Raw genomic sequence first — 23,504 nt, 5'->3', positions numbered from 1 at the left:
CTGCTGTAGTTAATGTAGGTGATGTACTTCCAGTAATATCTGCTACCACACAGGAGGCAGCCATCATTGTAGCTCACAAAGGCACACCTAACAATGTTGCCTGAATCTCAGTAGCTGGGAAAAACTGCTTAAAATGGAGAGAGGAATAAGTAAAAAGGATTTTGAAAAAAGTGGGAAGGGACAGAAGTTAAAATCTTTTCTGAGAGAAACGTGGATTTTAGCATTCAAAAACAAGTGCTTGTGAATCTTTCAGCAGGAGTTGAAACTGGCAGCAGCAGAAAACAAGGTAAAAATATGTTTAAATTTGAGTTCACTCAGATTTGGTAAGTATAAAAAATATGCTCAAATAAAGAGCAAAAGCGTGATAAATGGCATAACACTGGGATAATCTGCCTTGCAAAAAAGAGTGACATTACTCCTTTCTCTTAAAGAAATTCATGAAATCACAAATAAGTTGAATCTTCAGTGTTATTTTACATTGACTTTTCAGGTGTTTTGTTTGTTCGTTTGGGTTTTTTTTCTGTGAGCATAAAATGTCAGTTGCTCCCTAATTTTTGATCTAGAGGAAATCCAAGGATACCAGGGAAAGTAGTGATGACTGGAAACATAATAATAACAGGAAGAGTCACAATAGGTACTCCTGGGTGGCTCAGTCAGTTGAGCGTCTGACTCTTAGTTCAGGCTCAGGTCATGATCTCAGGGTGTTGATCTCAGAGTCTTGAGATTGAGCCCCACATAGGTCTCCATGCTCAGGGAGGAGTCTGCTTGTCCTTCTCCATGCCCCTCTGCTCCTTCCCTTCTGCTCCTCCCAGGCTCATGTGAGCCATGCTCTTTCTCTATATATATAAATAAATTAAATTAAAAAAAAAAAAAAGAGTAGAAGAGATAAGAAGTTTCAGCTCCTCACCCTGCACCAGTCACTGGTCCAAGCACTTCATAATTCTGACAACCCTATAAGATAATGATACTTCCTCCCATTTTACAAGTGAAGAAATCAAGTCACAGAGAACTACATTAACTTTGATCTTTTTTTTAAAAAAAGATTTTATTTATTTATTTGAGAGAGAGAGAATGAGAGAGAGCACATGAGAGGGGTTAGGGTCAGAGAGAGAAGCAGACTCCCTGCCGAGCAGGGAGCCTGATGCTGGACTCGATCCAGGGAGTCCAGGATCATGACCTGAGCTGAAGGCAGTTGCTTAACCAACTGAGCCACCCAGGCGCCCAACGTTAACTTTAATCTTAAAAGCAATGGGGAAGAGCTGGTTTATACAATGGTCCATTTCAAATATTTGAACATTTTAAAGGATAGGAATGGCAAAAATACCTTGTAGGCTATTTATTCTGAAGATAAATGTGTATTTCTCCTACTACAGATTCATTGCTGAAGTCAATATGGCAAGAAAGAAAAACATTTTTGACAGAGAGAGCTTCCCTCTGCCCTTATAATCCAATTCCTAAAACATATTTGCTTGAATAGCACTAATGATATGATCCAAAAAATATGTAATTTCCTGGAGCCTCTATTTTGTTATTAATAAAATGTCAATAATGATGATGTAATTCTTATCTTTATTCCTCTATAAATAAGGTTCCCTGCCCCAACCCCCCAATCTTCTTTCAAGATTTTTTTCTTTAAAAACAAAAACACAAACAAGTTGCTCAGATATTTTTTGGATGCGATTAGCATTTAAATTGGTGGAATTTGAGTGAAAATATTTCATCCAATCAGTTGAAGGTCTTCATAGAATAAAAACTAAGCTCTCCCTAGCAAAAAGGAATTCTGTCAGCAGATGGCCTTCGGACTTGAACTGCGGTATCAACTATTCCCTTGACTTCCAGTCTACTGGTCAGCTTTGCAGATTTTGGACTTGCCAGCCTTCATAATCACATGAGCCAATTCCTTAAATAACTCTCTTTAGATAGAGGAGTAGAAGGATAGATATGCATACATCTTATTGGTTTTATTTCTCTGGAGAACACAAACCGATAAAAGGGGCACCGATAATAAGGAAATAAATATGAAAACATGTTGCATAATGATAAATTTTATGGATTAAAATAAAACAGGAATAGGGATAAGGTATATCAGAAATTAGGATTTCAATTTCAAATGGAGAGTGACAAGTAGATATTTGAGTAAAGATGTAAAGAAAAAGGTGGAATAAGCCCTGCAGATAATGAGTTGCAGAGGTCCTGAAATGGGAGTGAACCCAATGTTCAAGAAAGAGCATTGAGGCCAGTGTGCCTGGAGAAGAAGGAGTAAGAAAAAAAAAGTGGTAGGAAAATAAGTCACAGAAGCAATGAGGGACAAAATCATGGAGAATTATATTAGAGAATGTCAGGATTTGGGCTTTTAATCTGAATAAGATGGAACTATTGTTAGAAGGCTTGAGCAGGAGAGTGGTATGTTCTAAATTGGGTTCTCAGATCATTCTGGTTGCTGGGTTAAGAATCACCTAAGGAGGGTTTCTCAGTCAAGAGTCAGTATCATACATTAAGGAATTTCTTAGAAGGAATCGATTTACACATTGTGGGACTGACTAACCAATTGTGAAGTTATCAAGGCAGGCACAAGAAGAAAAGACCATAAGTGGTTTACTGCCCGTGGGTACAGGCCAAAGCTTATTGTCCATAGGCAGTTAGGAAAGGAAGACTACAATAAAGTCCTAGAAAACATGAGCTGGAACTTGCTATCCACAAAGTAAAATCTTTTTATCCCCCACAGAAAGCCTAAATTCTCTTTTAAAGACTTTTCAAATGATTAAATTAGATGCCCCAAGGATAACCTCTCTAATTTCAAATCAGTTGATTATGGACTTTAATTAATCCGCAAAAATCACTCAAAGCAGCACCAAGATTGGTGTTTGATTGAATAACTGGGAAGAGCTGTGCTAATGCCACAATGCTGGCTGCTTCCTTCCAATCCTCCACCCCCTACATGAGACAACCTCTCCCCACCCATCTTATCCAGAAGCATACTAGAAGGAGAATTCTTGGAAATACAGTTTTAGTCTGACCAAGTTACTAAATCATAAAGACATCATAGGGAGAAAGAAGAGAAGCAGAGACACCAATTACACAGTGTCACAATGATCAAGAGATTATGGTGGCAGAGTGGGGAAAATGTTAGAAGATAGAGAAGGGTCGGGGTGGGCTGAAAGAGGACATGTGAATCTTGAAGGCCTCAGGCCTACATGGTTGTAGATCAGAAACATTAGAAGGTAGGGAAGGTAGAGATCTCACAGTGAGCCTAGAGAATTCTGGGGTCCCTCTTTCTATTGGACACTTGAAGGTTGGGACAAGGTTGGTCCTTACATTTTCTGTTTTTTCAGCTTCTTGGGGCCTCCCCAGCTTTTCTCCAAAAAGACTTTCAGCTTTAGCCTTTAGCATGAATTCCTGGTTCTCAATGCATTTAGGGTAATTAGCACAATGCCTTGTTCCTAGTTAGCTTTCAACAACTACTAGTTACCATGACTGCCTTCAATTTATCAAATGGTTATACTTAGGCTTTCCTTTCTAAGTAAGTTATTATTGGTTCACCTTCCACAGAAAGAGTCATATTTTTTGTTTCTCTTTAAATTGGAACTTTAAAACTTATAAATTGTTGAGGAGCTAGAAGGTGTTAAGGTCATAGTTTCAGAGCCAGTAAAATTTAGTTTGAATCCAGCCTTTTATAGCTGCGCAATCTGGATGATTTACTTACTCTCTTTGTATATTTCATTATTTGTCACAGGGTTCTTTGAGTTAGGAGGGAATATTATTTACGAGCCTTCAGCTCATTGTAGGCTCCCGATTAAGGTTGCTTGCTTTCTTCTTTTTTTTTTTTTCCCCCCTACCCTGAAATCAGATGAGGAGAGACACTGCTGATGGCCCCTGGAGGCTCAGTTCCTACTCTCCTTTGGTAGACTGAAGAGGTGGCTCAGTGGAGCTGAGGTTTTCAGCAGGAAAAAAAAGACTGATTCTAACTCCTGAAGTTCCCCTTTCTAATAAGGCATCTTCCTCCTCTAGGAAGCTAACCTTTGACACACATTCTACTAAGTTTCTCTGTCCCTCAGTTCTCATAGATGAAGAGCCTTATGGAGTCAAGCTTCCTTTCACATTCCTTCTCCTGGTGTGCTTAATCAATTATGCCCTGCCTCAGAGCAGGTGCAACATTGTCAGCCAGCAGATTGTGTGCTCTTTGGTACATCTCTGCTCATATGTTTTTACAAGATAAGTTCATTTCTATACTGAACTATATGGCTCTAATATTACCTGTGTATGCGCAAAGCTGTGTGTCTTCTTGCCTCTTGTACAACATAATACATAATTGCTTTTATTACTATGATGACTATTGCTTCTATAAATTTTGCATACAACCTTTATTTCACTTTGATTTTAATTGACCGTTTAAAAAAATCATAATGACTTAAAGTGACATTTCATATGCGGTCGTGTGATTGGAAGGGAGATTAAAACATGCACAACCAATTATTGCATGCTACGATTTTCTAAGTATTTTTATACAAATGCATATAAAAGTTCAATAATCTGATTTCTCTTTTAAAAATGGAGAAAGAGTCAGAAAAGTGGAATAATTTGTCCAAGTGGAAACACTGCAATTCCATCTGTCTGACCCCAGGCGTATCTTCCTCCTTCCAGGATACAGTATTCACAACTGTAAGGGTAGGAGATTTCTGCTTTATTACTTTATCAGCCCTTTTGTTTGTTCCCCCGTAAAGGGCTTTTAAACGACAATGCCCATAAGTCTCTCCCATCTGTGTGATTTTTCTCTGTGGAAGTTCAGGGTAGGGCTGCAAATGATTTCATAAAACACATTCCAGAATCTAAACCATATGGCTGTCTTCTATGTTTCTACAAACAGATCATGCTATCCCCACACACCAGTAGCAATACATGTGTGATTACACACTCACACAGTAGTTGTTACAGTGATGCCCTTGCCCCCCACAAGGAAAACCATAACCTAACATAACAGAGTAGTTTAGAAATCGTATGTGACACCCATCTACATTTTCTGCTTCTAATATACAAGAATTGTAAAAAATGTAGGTTTCATGGGAATTAAAAACTATTTCAAATTCGAGGTATATTTATAACAAAAATTTTTACCAATGTTTTTGTACAAATGAATAAACACTATGTTTAAATAATGTTTCTTTAGCAGTACCCTGCAATTTATATTTTTATAAATGCTCAAAGATTCCCTACTGCTGTGGTAGCTCAATGTGCTTCTTTAGGAAAAACAAATGCTGCTATACTCTTTCAATTTGTAAATTACTGCAGCATTCAAATTTAGAGTTCCTTGAATAAATACTCTCTAATGTCAGAAATATTTGTTAAAATTCTTTCAATCTTAGCTAAGAAAAGGAAAAGCTCTTTTAAGAAAAGTGAAAAACAGTTTCAATACCCACAGGTGTATTCAAGCAAAGGAAGAGGAGTCCCTAGAAAGACCCAACCCATGGTATGACTCACTCAGTGAATGAAGCTTAACTGACCTCATCTGCAAAGGAGAAATGATAACCCAGATCCAGCAATATCCATGATGAATACAAATTAAAAAGTAGGGGATTCTTCCAACAACATGATTATATATATATATAATTTTTTTTTCTGAATAGCCTGTTTAATGCCAGAGACAAATCATGGATATGAGAATAGACATTCAATGAAAAAGAAAAATCAACTTTTCTAGGACATATTTTCATGAAAGTAGAGAATATTACACTTCAAGGTCAAATGTGGTAGAATGAAGGGTTTATCCAATAGATAAACAAAAACACCAAACGTTAAACTCTGTTGTTTACCTAAAAAAGATTATTTTTTCCAAGGACATCAGCAGAACAGATCTGAGTACACTTGAAAATATTTTGCCCTTGGGCAAATTTATTTGCAAGAATATTTACATGTTTAGATAATGAATTGGTGATAAATACATGAACACTGAACAAGTTTTTGCTTACTTAATAGTACATTGTTCTTGACGATTTAATGTTATTATTAATGACACATTAGTAATAAAATTATTTAATACATACTACTATCATAATATCATGTATTTGATTAATATGCCATTCAACATTAAAGTGAAAATAAGTATTTGGAAGTGAAATATTTAACCAGAAACTAATTCTTTGAGTTTAGCATTATTTTCTTGTGTGGGTGTATATACATTTATAAAAAGACCTTGTATTTTAAATGGTCAAAATATTTTCAAAGGTAATTTGATGACTTAATTGTAATAGGTTCCAAAACATATGGATTACATTTCCCAGTTCCATTACAATCCCATTGGGTTTTTAAATAATGGGAAAAACCTCTTTAAAAAGAAAAAATAAAAAAGACCCAAAACATGTGAAAAATAACATGAGCATTTCAACATACTCCATATTCAACAGAATTTGTTCTTCCCAAGTGTATAATTGACCTAAATCGTAAAATTTCTGTTCAAGTACATATTTTCTTTTCGTCACTGTGTTAAACATCATCTCTTAGGCACAACAGCACCTAGTAATTTTCTTTTCCCCCATATTTTCTTTTTTTACATAAGTGAATACTGAGTTGAAAGTACATGAGAAATGGAGGAAGCAGACCTCTCAAACTCAGCCAATTAAGTGTTTGTTTCCTTGATTTTGTTTGTTTTTTAAATATCTACTAGCAGAAAGAACTGACTAGATAAGAATTATTGTTTATTTTTTACCCTCTAATCTCTTTGTTCCCAGATTTAGTCACATAAACAAGAAGTATATTTGTGAAGTATGATTATGCAGAATTTAAATTTTAGATTCATGCTATGTAAAAATATAATACTCAAAACTTGCTTTTACTTGATTTGCAAGGGTAATCATTAGAATTCTAATCATACTTACCATAGGATATTCTCTACAGTTAAGACTGACAAATCCACCCAAGTTGCCAAAAAATGTCAAGACTCCTTCAATAACATGTTGAAAATAGTGTTGTTTTTTGTAATTTTGAAGCAAATGTGTTTATTTTACTTTGACATTGAGAGATGAGCAATTCTCCTTTATCTTCACAACATTTCATCAGAGATAACAGTTGGCTAGACACAGAATTATCCAACTTGTTCTAGTTTGCTTTCTTAAAGCTTAAACCCCTATCTTATTAAATTCCATGTAATCTTTGGGATGCACTCATTTTTCAATTTCCAAGTTAATTTCTTGTCATCTTTGATTCATCATTGTTCATGTCTCCTGTCAGTAACTAGCTTTAAGCCCTGTCAGTGTTCTGGATTCAAGGGTTTCTTTCCTTTGCATTCTGCTGTCATTCTAGTCTTGATTCTCATTGTTCTAGATTATCTCCTTAGAGCACACCTCAAGTGCCATGATTTACCCCCATTTTAGCCTTTGTCTAGGATGTTTCTCATCCCCTGAAATCTCATGTCTTAAGCCTCTCAAATGATTCAAATCAGATCATCTTTTAAGACCGAGCTTCTATCACTTATCATACCCCTAGCATAACCTTAGGGATTAAGAGAAGCAGGAGTGAAATACTGCCGTTTCGCTTATTTTGGAAGACCTAAAATCATTTTTTGTTTGTTTTATGATCCTTTAAATTTTAATATCCTTCTGACTGACTATAATGGATGTGCATTTAGGATTTGACATTCAACTTCTTTTTTGTTATTTTTACAACCTCTGTTGTACAATTTGACATAAAGTTCTGCCACTGAGAATTTTTGTTTTTAGCATAAAATTTGACATATATGAAATAGACCCTATATAAAGGACTTCAAAATAAGTTTAATCACAACATTTGTTGTCACAATTCAACGAAGTTAGAGCTTTAGCTGGCTGAGATCAGGCTGCTACCACCTGAGAAATACTTTGCCTTTATTCTTCCTATATTATGATATCCTAAATCAAGGGTTTACCAAAATTATTAGTGGAAAGAAAAATTAATGATCTAATCTGTGTCATCTTAATCTAAAAAAGAAAAAGAAAGGTTAAATACAAAGCCTCTGGATTTCTACATTTGAGAAAACCCGAAATGTTTTTAAAATGATCTCATAAAGCTTTCACAGCTATGTTAATATGTTCTGTAACGCCTTCTAAAACTTAGGACCTAGAACTCCGAGATCCAGGGATGTATTGTCAGGAATACTGCTGCTACATATATGTGTTCTTGAACAATAGCCTCAAACTTGGTTACACAAATTTCTAGAATTCTGTGAACACAACTCCAAAACTTCATTTCAAATTGGAAAACTATTCCAAATGCTTTATATAAATTCTGACATTTTTTTTTTTTACTATTTTTTCTTAAGCAGAAGTGCCAGTATGACAATGATCATAGAGGAACAAGGCAAAGCAGACGTTCTATTTAACAATGACAGAAAAGAAAGCCTAGTGATAGTGCCTTTCATCTGCCAAATATGTTTATTTTTTTTAAACATCGGTGCAAGAATCTCTGACAATGAGTGGTTGAATTATTTGGACAGCAAGTTTCTTCTAATTCTAAGATTTCCTGATCATACCATAATTTGTTTAAAAAGTACAACAACACAAAAGTACCAAACACACATACACCCACACATACAAACACACACACACACACCACATGCCACATAAAACTAAAAAGCATACATATTCTTCATGTATATACTATTTCAACTACAGTAGAAGTAGAGTTCTTTCCACAACACAAATAAACAATTGCTAGAATTTCTTCAAACAAATCCAGAATGCAAATGAAAACATCAAAAACAAGAGGGTTTGGGCGCCTGGGTGGCTCAGTTGGTTAAGCAACTGCCCTCAGCTCAGGTCATGATCCTGGAGTCCCTGGATCGAGTCCCGCATTGCACTCCCTGCTCGGCGGGGAGTCTGCTTCTCCCTCTGACCCTCCCCCCTCTCATGTGCTCTCTCTCTCCTCTCATCCTCTCTCTCAAATAAATAAATAAATAAAAATCTTAAAAAAAAAAAAACAAGAGGGTTTATTCAGAGATCAGGATGTTCTTCAGAATACAATATGTGAAAATAGTTTGCACATTATTATATGCACAGGTACACATGCTCTCACACCAGAAGACCTCAAGAATCCTTGCGCAGTGTGCACAGGCTTCCCTGTATGGAAGTGTCATCACTTCCGAATATATCCCGCTATAGAATGAAGGATAGAACTTGGGTCATTGATGGAGCCGAATGATAGATATAAACTAAGATGCATCAAATGTGTCTGATGCAGAAAGATGCCCAAAGATGGCTTGTTAACAGAAGGGATAGTGGTCCTTCCTTCCTACCAAATTCTGATGAAAAATGTAAGATGCACAGTATTTGGGGAGCATTTATTATGAGCTAATTAGAGCATGCTGAGTGGAAATGAATAGTGAATAACTCAAAGGGATTTATAGTCACAGCTTGGAGCCTCGCTGCAAATACTGATGTTCAGCAACACCAGTCCCAAAGGAAATAGGAGCAGGAGGAATATATGCTGTCAGTGTGATGAAATGAAATAGTTGCAACTGCAGATGGATTATTAACTAATATTGACTCTTGCTCTAAAAGCTGTCAGAGTTTTGCTATGCAGCACTGAAACAGCTGGGAATGTTCTGTCATGAAGCCAGTGGAGAAACATTCTAGTTGGGAAGAAATGCAAAACCTAGATATTGGCTAAGGACCTAAGAGTCGTAAATTTGCTCCTGGGTCAGACAAAATGAACACCACTTTTTTAGTCTATTGTAAAAGATGTGCTTCTTTGATTCATCAAAGATTTATTAAACACTTGCAAAGTGATAGGCACGATAGCTTCTCAGCAGTTGACAAGTAACACACCGATCCTGCTGTTATGGAAATTGCAATCTAGAAAACACTGAACTGATCATTTAACATTTTCTATAAAAAATGGAGAAAAAAAAAGACTATACTTTTAGGGATCACTTCTATAGTTGTAACTCTGAACATACAGAATCCCAGAAACCATGAGGAGGAAGTACAGTGTCCTTTTCTGAGCATGAAGCTAGCTCTAGGTATTGCTTCTGCAGCTGCAGGCAAACATCAATGATCTTTCTTCCCTGCATTGGAAGAGCAAGAAGGAAGGGAAACCATCTCACGGGGGGGAGGGGGGGAGGGGGAAGGGAAGGGGGGAGAAAAAGAAAAGCCTCATTGGTTAAGACAGGATATTTTTAGAGGATAACTGCTGCAAAAATAGATCTAAAGATTTAGGGGCTCAACTTAATGGAAGTTTATACCTCGTTCATATTTCAATCTCAAGCAAGTTGTTTGGGTTAAGGGACTTTTTTTCATCCATGGTGACATTCTTGCCCTGGACTCCTTTTATTCTGCTATTCCACCATCCTGTAGGGCCTCACAGTCTTCAACAACCAGCAAGCAGAAGGGGTCAAACCATGAGGAAGGCACACCCACTTTGTGAAAGCCTTGGTCCCAAAGTGGCACACACTACTTTTCCTTTCATTCACTTGGCTAATGACTAGTACAACTAGTACAATGACTAGTACAGTTACTACACATAGTATAAGGGGGTGGTATAGAGGTAGCAAATGTAATAATTGGTTTGGCAACTACCTTCCAGCTACAACTTTATGGTGTGAACAAAGAGACCAGATTTTGGTGAACATTTAGACTTATCTACAGTAAGAACAAATTGGAAAACATCACTTAATAAGCAAACTTGTCATATCTGGGCCTTTAACTGGCCAAAAAGATATTAATAAAAATTTACTTTAAAAAGCTTGAAAATATTTGATATACAAAAATATTGTTCAGCGTTTCATATAGCAATTTTCTTTTCTGGCCAGGATTAGGTTTATCATAAAGAATACATTTCCTTTGGTGAGTATCTGGGTAGAAAATATGGATAATAGTGGTCTTCCTCAAACAAGGATAATTCCAGCACAGGAATGACGCGTTATTCAAGAAATGAATTTTGAAACTGCTTTGGATTGTATTAACATGAACAGAAATCAAACAATTATAAAAAATTGATGTTGTTATCTATGATGTCTGTGATGCCTGTGTTTTAACCACTAGTGTTAATGTTCTGCATTAAATCCCCATGGTATACACTCAATCTGTTTCATCGGTTCTAAAACAGAACACTTGCTGTCTAATTGAGTCATGTTTGCATTTCCAGCTGTGTGTAGGCAGCTAGCCACATTCTTTTCTATTCATATAAACAGACTATTACAATTATGTAAACAGTATAACTTTTAAATGCTCATTATGTTCCATTAGCTCTATTTACTAGACTCACATAGTCTCAAAACATAAAAATTTGAAAGAAAGGATATTAGATTAGGATAGTATTCTCAGACTGGCCAACAATGTATATACCTAGTTTTATACAAAGAAGAGGAAGCAGAAATCCTTTTTTTAATAAGGAAAATCTGATGTAGTATAGCAACAGAAGATTCCCTTTATAGATGGGCCATTTCCATGGGTGTCAGTCTAACAGATAAATAGAAATTGATGTAAACTAGGGTATACGTTTGATTTAAGGACTCATGGTTGAATTTACATGAATGTATCAGTTATCAAATTCTGAGTCTAAACAATATTTAAATAAAGCATTAAGGTGACATTTAGAATTTTTACTTTACTTTGGAAAGAAGTAGAAAATTAAATTCCTCTTCCCCATCATATTTCTCATTGGTATAAAAGAGGACAGTACTTTTTTATTCCTCTCACTCACTTGGCTAATCTTGGGATTGATATAAAATTAATAAGGTCTTTGTTTAGGGGAGGAAAATAGTCCAATGGATGGAAACAAGGTGAAAGTGCCGTAGAGAAAATAAATGGTTTATTAACAGTTATTATTAATGAGTGCTCCAATTCTTGATGCTGAAATAATATTGTAGAATAAGTCCTTTCTAAATCAAATGATGAATTGATGCTATGTATATTTAATGGCATTCAAATAGTTTGAAATCATACATTTACAGTATAAAAATGATTCTAATGACAAATTCCTTCAATAATTACATAATCATGCTATTGTATGGTTGGAAAGAATCTTACATATCAGGAAAGCATTTACTTTTCAACTCAGAAATCTCGTTTCCGCCAAAAGGAAATCAGGAAGGTTCCTTTGAATATTCCAGTCAGGAAGGATTTCAGTGTAATTGCAGGGCTGCAGGATTCATTTCTGAACAAATCTGTTTGTAACATAGATTAGCTTCATAAAACCTGCTTTTCCTTAATTATCACTAGATTTACCTTTTTCCATCTTCCACTAGTTTACAGAATAAATTTAATCTGTCTCAAAAATACAATACACTAATCCAATGCCTTTATTCCCTATTTGACTTTATGACCCTGGAGGCCAGAAAAACTTTTGTCATAACCAAGCCTATGACAGGTGTTCAATTATTTGTTGAATAAAAATGAAAATGTTCTAGGGCACCTGGGTGGCTCAGTTGGTTAAGCATCTGCCTTTGGCTCCAGTCATGATATCAGGGTCCTGGGATGGAGCACAGGTCAAATTCCCTGCTCAGCAGGGGGGGGTCTTCTCCCATTCCCTCTGCCTCCTACCCCATTCTCATGTTCTGTCTCTGTCTCTCTCTCTCTTTCAAATAAATAAATAAATAAAATGAAAGTGTTCTTTACATAATACTCTATAGTATTATCATAACCACATATCTCACACCATCATAACTTTTTTATTTATTTTATTTTGTTAACTTTATTCATTATATTATGTTAGTCACCATACAATGCATCATTAGTTTTTGTTGTAGTGATCCACGATTCATTGTTATCGTATAACACCCAGTGCTCCATGCAATACATGCCCTTCTTAATACCCATCACTGGGCTAACCAATCCCCCCACACCCTCCCCTCTAAAACCCTCGGTTTGTTTCTCAGAGTCCATAGTCTCTCATAGTTCATCTCTCCCTCTGATTTCCACCCCTTCATTTTTCCCTTCCTTCTCCTAATGTCCTCCATGCTATTCCTTATGTTCCACAAATAAGTGAAACCATATGATAATTGACTTTCTCTGCTTGACTTATTTCACTTCACAGAATTTCCTCCAGTCCCATCCATGTTGATGTAAAAGTTGGGTATTCATCCTTTCTGAAGACTGAGTAATATTCCATTGTATATATGAACCACATCTTCTTTATCCATTCATCTGTTGAAGGGCATCTCGGCTCTTTCCACAGTTTGGCTATTGCAGACATTGCTGCTATGAACATTGGGGTGCATATGGTCCTTCTTTTCACTACATCTGTGTCTTTGGGGTAAATACACAGGAGTGCAATTGCTGGGTCATGGAGTAGCTCTGTTTCTAATTTTTTGAGGAACCTCCACATTGTTTTCTAAAGTGGCTATACCAACTTGCATTCCCACCAACAGTGTAAAAGGGTTCCCCTTTCTCCACAGCCTCTCCAACATTTGTTGTTTCTTGCCTTGTCAATTTTTGCCATTCTAACTGGTGTAAAGTGGTATCTCAGTGTGGTTTTGATTTGAATTTCCCTGATGGCTAATGATGATGAACATTTTTTCATGTGTCTGTTGGCCACTTGGATGTCTTCTTTGGAGAAGTGTCTTTTCATGTCTTCTGCCCATTTTTTGACTTGATTATTTGTTTTTTGGGTGTTGAGTTTGAGAAGTTCCTTATAGATCTTGGATACCAGCCCTTTATCTGTAGTGTCATTTGCAAATATCTTCTCCCATTCTGTGGGTTGCCTCTTTGTTCTGTTGACTGTTTCCTTTGCTGTGCAGAAGCTTTTTATCTTGATGAAGTCCCAAAAGTTCATTTTTGCTTTTGTTTCACTAGTCTTTGGAGATGTATCTTGAAAGAAGTTGCTGTGGCCGATGTCAAAGAGGTTACTGCCTATGTTCTCCTCTAGGATTTTGATGGATTCCTGTCTCACAGTGGGGTCTTTCATCCACTTTGAGTTTATCTTTGTGTATGGTGTTAGAGAATGGTTGAGTTTCATTCTTCTGCATGTGGCTGGCCAATTTTCCCTGCACCATTTATTGAAGAGACTGTCTTTTTTCCATTGCATGTTTTTTCCTGCTTTGTCAAAGATTATTTGACCATAGAGTTGAGGGTCCATATCTGGGCTCTCTATTCTGTTCCATTGGTCTATATGTCTGTTTTTGTGCCAGTACCATGCTGTCTTGGTGATCACTGCTTTGTAATATAGCTTGAAATCGGGCAACGTGATGCCCCCAGCTTTGTTTTTCTTTTTCAATATTTCCTTGGTGATTCAAGGTCTTTTATGATTCCACACAAATTTTAGCATTGTTTGTTCCAGCACTTTGAAAAATGTCATTGGAATTTTGATTGGGATGGTAATGAAGGTATAGATTGCTCTGGGTAGCATAGACATTTTAACAATGTTTACTCTTCCGATCCATGAGCATGGAATATTTTTCCATCTTTTCGTGTCTTCTTCAATTTCTTTCATGAGTGTTCTGTAGTTCCTAGAGTATAGATCCCTTACTTCTTTGGTTAGGTTTATTCCAAGGTATCTTCTGGTTTTTGGTAACATTGTAAATGGAATCATTTCTCTAATTTCTCTTTCTACGGATGCATTGTTAGTGTATAAGAAAGCAACTGATTTCTGTGCATTGACTTTGTATCCTGCCACATTACTGAATTAGTGTGTGAGTTCTAGTAATTTGGGGGTGGAATCTTTTGGGTTTTCCACATAAAGTATCATGTCATCTGAGAAAAGAGAGAGCACACCATCATAACTTATGAGAACCATTCACTGTCATTAACTGTATTTTTCAAAATTCTGTTTAGAAGTTAGATGAAACCTCTCTCTCTCTTTCTCTCCCGCTCAGCTTAACCAACTGAGCCACCCAGGTGCCCCTCAAGCATAGGTCTTAATTTCATCATGTGAGTGTAATAAATATCATTTATTAGGAAATGATTATTAGGAAACAAAATATTGCCACTATGAAAGAAAAAACATGTTTCCTGTTTAATAGTTGCCATTTCAAGAACTATGTTTAAGGTCAGTGTTAAATTCGTTACTAATGTAAGGGCAATGTGAAGGCAGGACAGTACTATTTTCCTAATATTCCATTAGAGTTCCGTTAAATAGGATTCCAAACGACCTCACCATGTCAACCACTTCAGAAATGAGCAGAAAATCTTAAATGCATTTAATATTTAATTTCCAATTATCCTTTTAAAAGAACCATATCCTCAGTTCTAAGTTTTCTGGCTTTCAAGTTAAGCAAGAATAATGAAATATTGCTGTCAAGCTGAATTCTTTTAGAAATCCCAACAATAGAACAAGAATTTTCTTTTAGGGACTCAATCTGTAAGAATAAGCATCATCCTAAGACTCAACTTGGTCATGCAGTTACTATCTGGGACAGAACCACATTCCAGGCCCATTTGTGGAGTTCTTTCCAACTCAACGTAAACTACTAGATAAATACTTTCAGAATAAAATCTAAAAGTACATTGTGAACATTTACCAAGGCTATATTTATTTATTCTAGCAGGCAGGTGGAATAATTGCTAATATGCCCCCCTTTGATATTGAGCACTTGGTAAATTCAGATCAAGGAAAAGATCTGACAACATTTTCAGACATATAATCGGCATGCAACATTAGCAAATGTTGAGACATTTCAGACACTTGAAAGTAAAGTTTGTTTGTACCTGGTGTTAATAGTGGCAGTCCCATTAAATTGGATTCCTTTCTTTTTTCCTCCTTTGTCCTTACTATTTCCAAAATTTTTATGTATTTATTATTGTGTGTCTTGGTTCTCATTCCCATTACTCTTTGCCTCCACTTGAATATTCAAAAGATTTAACTTTCAAGGCTACCCTAGACTTCCCTCCACGTTTACTTTACTTATTGGTGTCCATTACATTTATATACTTTCATTCCTGGGATGTTTTTTCCTAGAAATCACTATTATCTGCATTGGTGGTATAGTGGTGAGCATAGCTGACTTCCTAGAAATCACTATTTAATTTCATATAACTTGGCTCCAGTAAATATTGCAGCAGCTAAAAAACATGACGTCTAAAAACATTGCCAGAAACCACATAATTAAAAATTGTGGTTATATATTACCCACATACACACCCACAGAGCCATGAAGTTCTCTTTCAACTATTTTTCTACCAAATGTGAAAGGTACAGATTTTGGTGGGGATAAGGTTAAGTATACATAGAGTGACTTTCATAAACAGATGAATTTTCAAATTTGAAAAGCATAGCAATAGTAGAGAAAAATGTTTTATCCATTGCTGGAGGGCATTTCTTTCTGGTCTTCCTAAGAGTAGAGAGTTTTATAAAATAGAGCAATTATTATGTAAACATCAATAGGGAAGTTCAACTTTAAATATATAACATTCATATGATGGTACTGACTTCAATATGGGAATCAGCTCTGATTTTTTTAAAAGTTTTATTTATTTGACAGAGAGGGAGACAGAGAGAGAGCAAGAGAGCAGAAGGAGGCTCAGAGGAAGAGAATCTCAAGCGGACTCCAACCTGAGCATAGAGACCAATGTGGGGCTCAAACCCCAGGACTCTGAGATCATGACCTGAGTTGAAATCAAGAGTCAGACGCTTAACCAACTGAGCCACCCAGGTGCCCCAGGAATCAACCTCTTTAAAACACCTCATTTATATTGTCCTCAAGGTAGACACCTTCCAGAGAAAGTATAGTTACCTATGTCTTAGATCTTTCTCCGTGATGTCCATGTAACTGTTCTTGATCAAACTTTCTAACATCATGTATGAAAGAAAAAAAACTTTTTTAAAGAAAGTAAATGTTAACATTTATTTTTTTTTCATTTTCAACCAGTTATTGCATTATTCTAATGTCATTGTGTCATGTTTAGTTAAAATGTAACAAATCATTTCTAAACTTCTCCCCATAAATTTGATGTTTGACTTTCCATCACCCCATTATTTTATAAAAGCTTTCCACCACACCATTTGCTTTCCACACCATTATTTTATAATTGCAGGTGAGGAAAAAGAAAACAAACAAACAAAAGTACTGTGAGGGGCACCTGGTGGCTCAGTCGGTTAAATGTCCAACTCTCGGTTTCAGCTCAGGTCATGATTTCATGAGTCATGGGATCAAGCCCATTGGGCTCTGCACTCAGCAGTGTGTCCGCTTGGGATTCTCCCTTTCCTCTCCCTCTGCCCCTCTTCGCACTTGCTCTAAGTAAATATATATATCTTTTAAAAAATCTGATATAAGTTCTGTTTCTAACTAGAACAAAAAACAGAAGTGACTATATTTTTTATTCTTAAAACCTAAATGACAAGCATTTGGGAAAACTGGAGCCTTGTCCTAAAAAAAGTAGGTCAGCTGCTTGAAAGAATATTATCAGCACTTGAGTATTTGACATCACTATTTGATGCATCTTTCAATAAAGACAACTTAGTAGCATGGAATGTTGTCCTCTAACGTTTATTTTATGGGCTTTGAGCATGCATTTACAAGCCACTGCATAAACATTATTAGATATATTTAATCAAAGACGGAATCCTTAATATAAAACACTTTGGTTTATGTTTTCTGTGGGTTTCAATTTCTCTAAGGACTTAGATTTTTTTTTTTTTAATTTGGTAGACTGTGTCTTTTTCTAATATGTAATGTATTAAGGTCATTGGGCTGGGCATGGCTTCCCCCACCCACCCCGCCCCCACTCAGTCTATACTTTGGTTTGACTTTGGTTACTAGGTTTCCAGTACTATCATAGTTAATAAAGTTTTCTCCATTTCAGATCAGCTACTAAGAAAGAAATAAAAAGGTACATCCAGGGGGTCTTTATCATCAGGATGCTTTCTCTCTGGAAAGAAGAAAATGCCACTCTATAGTAAACTGTCATAATCAGAATAGATAATTATGCTCTACTGGTAAAATCTTACTCATCAATGTGGAACACATAAGATATTCTTTATTTTTATTTTTAAGGAATTATCTCAGGATACAGGTTACAATTATCCTGAAGGTAAACAGTAACCACATCAAATTACAACTGGTATATTTCACAAAGATTGGAATTTATATGAGTCAGTAGATAAAAATGGGATTCATTTTAGTTAGCTCACTGAGTGCCAAGCTTATAGCTAATAATCAACATTTGCTAAATTGAATTAATAGTAAGTGAAACTGTGTCATGTGATATTTCAAAAGAAGTCTTTCTTTCCTTTGTCAGATCAGTCTTATTACCACTACAACCTAACAATCTAGTTCACTTTCTTCTTTTAAAAGAGAACATCAGGATTGTTTTGTTTTTCAATCAGGAATACACATAAAAATAAAAGGATGACACTCTACAACACTGTCTGATACAATGCTACAGACTGTGTGTCCCCCAAAATTCATATGTTGAAACCTAATCCCTAATGTGATGCTACTTGAACATGGGAACTCTGTGGGGTGATAAGGTCATGAAGTCAGAGCCTTCATAAGTGGGATTAGTGCCCTTATAAAATAGATCCCAGAGATCTCCCTCGCCTGCTTCTGCCATGTGAGGACACAGCAAAAATGAAAAGATACTGTTTGTGAACCAGGAAGTGGGTCCTAACCAGACATGGAATCTGCCAGTGCCTTGATCTTGGACTTTCCAGTTTCCAGAACTGTGAGAAATAAATATCTGTTGTTTATAAGCCACCCAGCTCATGGTAGTTTGTTATAGTGGCTGGAATGGACTAAAACACATAATACTGGTGTAATACTTTTGCATGAACATAAGGATCTTATTGCTAATAGAGAGCAAACCCTCAAACCAAAGTTAATTGTGTTTGGCTAGTTCACTGAAGTTGGAATATTGGAAAAGATTTTAACAACACAAATATTTCAACTTTGGCTTTATCTTGCTTTAGCTTCCTCTTTCTGAAGTATGGCTTTATAAAGTAAATATATTTTCTACAATCAACATGTATTATGTCTATAAAAAATATTTTTTAAACCAGGATAAATAGTTGATTATATTTACCAAGCATTGCCAAGAGAGGCATTAGTTAGGCATTTCCAAGAGAGGTATTAGTTGAAATTGAAGTACAATTATTTTAGGTCCTCTGAGAAATAATTAGGGAAGAATAAATGGGATCTTAGAGCTATGACCAATTATTTCTTAATGCACTTCCATTAATTTAACATGTTGAAATGATTAAACTGAAGAAGCATTACACTGAAAATCTGTTACTAAACTTGAATAAGATCAATCCTATATTTTTCCAATTTTATTTTTCTTATATTTAAGGTTTGTAGTTTGCATTGTACTTACATGCTTACTTGGTCAAATTCCTTTTTACTAACCTATTCCTCTACTCTATCATCTAACCACTGCAACCATCCACTCATCATTTCCTCATTCCTTCATTTATTCATTTGTTTGGTTGTTTAGACAACTAATCTTCATTAAATGCTTAATATGTACCATATTGTGTATTGCAGTATATCACCTACTTGAGATAAGACTTCTTACCCTACTACCTCTTCCTAAACTCAGATGTCTTTACTTTTCTGGAAAGCTTAATTGACCACTATTTTAATAAACATACAAATCTTTCCTGACTAATTGTAAGCAGCAAACCCTATATTTTTTACAGGGCAAGTCTTATATAACATCTGGTCAACCAGGATCCTTAAGTTAATATGGACATGCTTTACCACAGCTGTAAAAATCCATTAAATACTTTACCCATCGTTTTCTACTTACTAATACTTGTTTCACTTGTTTGGTTTCTGATTATATTAGGAGCTGGTCTCAATTTCTAAGATGGAGGGAGAGCCTGCAAGAGGAAGATCTTATCCCTTACCAACCACTCCCCTTCCCAAACACAGTCTCTTCTGCAGAAGTTCATACTTTTTAGGTAATTTATCTTTTTTTGTCAAAGTTGTGTTTTCACCTCTAGGACACATTTGTACTTTAGCAACCTCTTCACCTATTAGTTTTTCATAAACAAATTACTACGTGATTGACAAAAATCACAGAAGCACAATTCAGCTATAAATTTTTTAGGCAAAAATAGAAGTTTATTAAAACAATTATGCAGAGCAGGTAGCAATATAGCATGGTCCCAGATAGAGGTAGGCCTAAACCTTACCCCAATTTCCTGGGATCACTCAGTATGTTAAAAACTTTTGATCAGTTTACCTCCCTGCAATGAGAAATCTAATCATAGAAACACTTCTTTCACTGTGAATCCCTCACTTCTGACCTCACTGTGCAAATACTGGCTAATCTGGTTATAGGCTAACCTGTTGGTTAAGTGGAGGAAATTGTGTTTGGCTATGTTCTGTACACATGCTGATTGATGCCTGTTCCAGCCACTAGCCTCTCAGGGTTCAAATCCTCCAAAACGGCCTCCTCTGAATGTTTTTAACTTATTGCTCTGTGAACACTTTACAAGTTGCCAAATCAAAACTTATTTTCTTCTTCTGACTTATATAGAAGATGAATCTCTCAGGTACCAGGCTCAAAAATTATACTAGTTTTTACTCCTTCAACCCCTGTTTCTCATCAATTGACAGTAGGTAAAATGATAAAGTTCTATTTTACTCAATTGATCCTTCCTTTCCACACCCACTGCTTCCTTAACCTTGAATGATTTTAAAATTGTAGTTAAATGCACATGGGCTGGAGCTCGACTCCTCGGACTTAAACCTATCCTAGTCTCAACTGTATTTGTGATATTAGTTAATCTCTTAACTTCTCTGCACCTGTGCCTATACTTGTAAAATGTTAATGAAAATCACATGCCAACATCACATGCTTGTTGGGAGGAATAAATACATTAATACATATAAATTACTTAAACCAATGCTCAGAGTATACTCAAAAATTAACTGGTAGTTGAAAATAGAGCTACCCTATGACCCAGCAATTGCACTACTGGGTATTTACCCCAAAGATACAAATGTAGGGATCCGAAGGGGTACGTACACCCTGATGTTTATAGCAGCAATGTCCACAACAGCCAAACTGTGGAAGGAGCCAAGATGTCCATCGACAGATGAATGGCTAAAGAAGATGTGGTATATATATACAATGGAATATTATGCAGCCATCAAAAGGAATGAGATCTTGCCATTTCCAATGACGTGGATGGAATGGAACTGGAGGGTGTTATGCTGAGTGAAATAAGTCAATCAGAGAAAGACATGTATCATATGACCTCACTGATATGAGGAATTCTTAATCTCAGGAAACAAAGTGAGGGTTGCTGGAGTGGTGGGGGGTGGGAGGGATGGGGTGGCTGGGTGATAGACATTGGGGAGGGTATGTGCTATGATGAGCGCTGTGAATTGTGCAAGACTGTTGAATCACAGATCTGTACCTCTGAAATAAATAATACATTATATGTTAAAAAAAAGAAGAAGAAGAAGATAGCAGGAGGGAAAGAATGAAGGGGGGGTAGATCAGAGTGGGAGATGAACCATGAGAGACGATGGACTCTGAAAAACAAACTGACGGTTCTAGAGAGGAGGGGAGTGGGAGGATGTGTTTGCCCGGTAATGGGTATTAAAGAGGGCATGTTCTGCGTGGAGCACTGGGTGTTACACGCAAACAATGAATCATGGAACACTACATCAAAAACTAATGATGTGGGGCACCTGGGTGGCTCAGTCATTAAACATCTGCCTTCGGCTCGGGTCGTGATCCCAGGGTCTTGGGATCGGGCCCCGCGTCGGGCTCCTTGCTCAGTGGGAAGCTGGCTTCTCCCTCTCCCACGCCCCCTGCTTGTGTTCCCTCTCTTGCTGTGTCTCTCTGTGTCAAATAAATAAATAAAAGTCTTTAATAAAAAAAAAACTAATGATGTGATGTATGGTGATTAACATAATATAATAATAATAATAATAATAATAATAATAAAGAATGGGACCAGAAAAAAAAAAAGAAAAAGAAATGGAAAGATAAGCTATTTATATGGTAATTATTAGTCCATTAATATGATTGATTTCAAAATAAGAATATCTTAAATTTTCAGATAAATATATTAGGGATTTGTGAACCAGAAGGAAAATAGTACTGAACGGGGGATGGAAATCCAGTTGTTCTTGTACTGTCACTAATTGGTTGTAATGACTTGAGTAAATCATTAGTCTTATTGGGTTCTGCTCACCTCATCTCTGCCTATTTTTCTCCTAAAATCATAATTTTTGACCTTAACTCATCAAGTTCCATGGGGCATTAGGTCTCTTCTGGCTCTATGATGAGGAACTCAAGTCCAGAGAGGTTGATGAGTTTGTTCAAGGGTAACAGGGGCATGCTGGAACTAAAGTCTAAGCATTCCAACTACGACCCCTCCCCCAACCTCCTCAACCAGTACTTCTAACCCTCCCAGCCAGGCTGCCTTATCTTCATCTGGGAGTGATTCAGCATTGAGTTCACTAATGAAAAGCGTAACTACAAAAACACTAACTTTTTACAGGTAAACTTTTAATTGTCACAAATTACCATATTCTTTAATTTCAAAATATGTGGTTCCGGTTGTTGAAAAGTCCTCTTTATATTTAGCTCGGATTGTCCACACACCATATCTTTGGAGAAAAATATTTAAATTTATAGAAGTCATCAAATATTTTTAATTTGCCCAGAGGAAATCTAATCAATTCCTGTTTTAAAGAGGAAAAGAAAGAAGAGATGTATTTAGCCATTTTGTGTAGAAATTTAAGTAATAAACAGAAATAATTGAGTGTTTCCAGGATAATAAAAACTGTTCATTAATGTCTTTCAAAAAAAATTAACTGATTTCTCCAACTTCAGCATTTTGTTCATTATTCATTTTAAATCAAACATTTTTCCAACTCCTATTTCTAAAACATTTCTCCAATTACGTAATTTTTTTCTTAAGAAATGTTCACAATTCTTCCATTGGCAACTGATATGACAAAAAACTTCTTAATCTGACTTTTCAAGGATTAGCCATCCTCATCTTTATAACTCTCCTGAGGTCTAGTACACATGGTAGATATATGAAAATAAATACTTGCCTAATTAAATTAATATACTAATATGTCTCTTTAAATACTTTTTGGAATAAAATGAAACAAATTAACCTTTATACATATATGCTTTCAGATTATAGTGATCAAAAATAGATTTCTGGATGTATTTTGTAATTTAAAGTATTTTAGGACAAAATATCAATGAATAAAGAATTCGAGAGACAACAATGATAAGGTAAAATTTATATAGCTATTTGTAGTTTTCATTGTAATTTGGTACATTGAAGATAATTATCTTTGTGGAACCCATTATAGTTCCAGTAATAAATCAGTGGTTAAACTTCTTAGAAACCAGATTACCTTCTCAGCTCCCATTAAAGCAAATGACTTTTGCATCAGCACAAATGGTCTGTCAAACTGGGGGGTGGTTTTGATAATATGAACAAATATATGCAAAGTCTAAAAATCATAGAATTCATCTATGAGTGATTATAGGTCATGTATTAAAAAATTAAAAACCATTGGGATGCTTGAGTAGCTCAGTCGGTTAAGCATCTGCCTTCGGTTCAGGTCATGATCCCAGGGCCCTGGGATCAAGTCCTGCATCGGGATCTTCTGCTCAGCA

General features: G+C 35.9%; 1 long non-coding RNA gene and 1 pseudogene across 1 annotated transcript in view; one reads left to right on the top strand and one right to left on the bottom strand.

The window, feature by feature from the left end:
• Positions 1-23,504, bottom strand: part of LOC118018802 — a 93,919-nt gene that overhangs the window by 33,172 nt on the left and 37,243 nt on the right. The gene's annotated exons all lie outside the window — the stretch shown is intronic.
• Positions 9,874-10,073, top strand: LOC118018934 (annotated as a pseudogene).

The sequence above is a fragment of the Mirounga leonina genome, unplaced genomic scaffold (genome assembly GCF_011800145.1).
Source record: "Mirounga leonina isolate KUSES-001 unplaced genomic scaffold, KU_Mleo_1.0 Mir_172, whole genome shotgun sequence".
Taxonomy (NCBI): Eukaryota; Metazoa; Chordata; class Mammalia; order Carnivora; family Phocidae; genus Mirounga; species Mirounga leonina.
The sequence above is the reverse complement of the archived record's forward strand: the minus strand, read 5'-3'. Positions and strand labels throughout refer to the sequence as shown.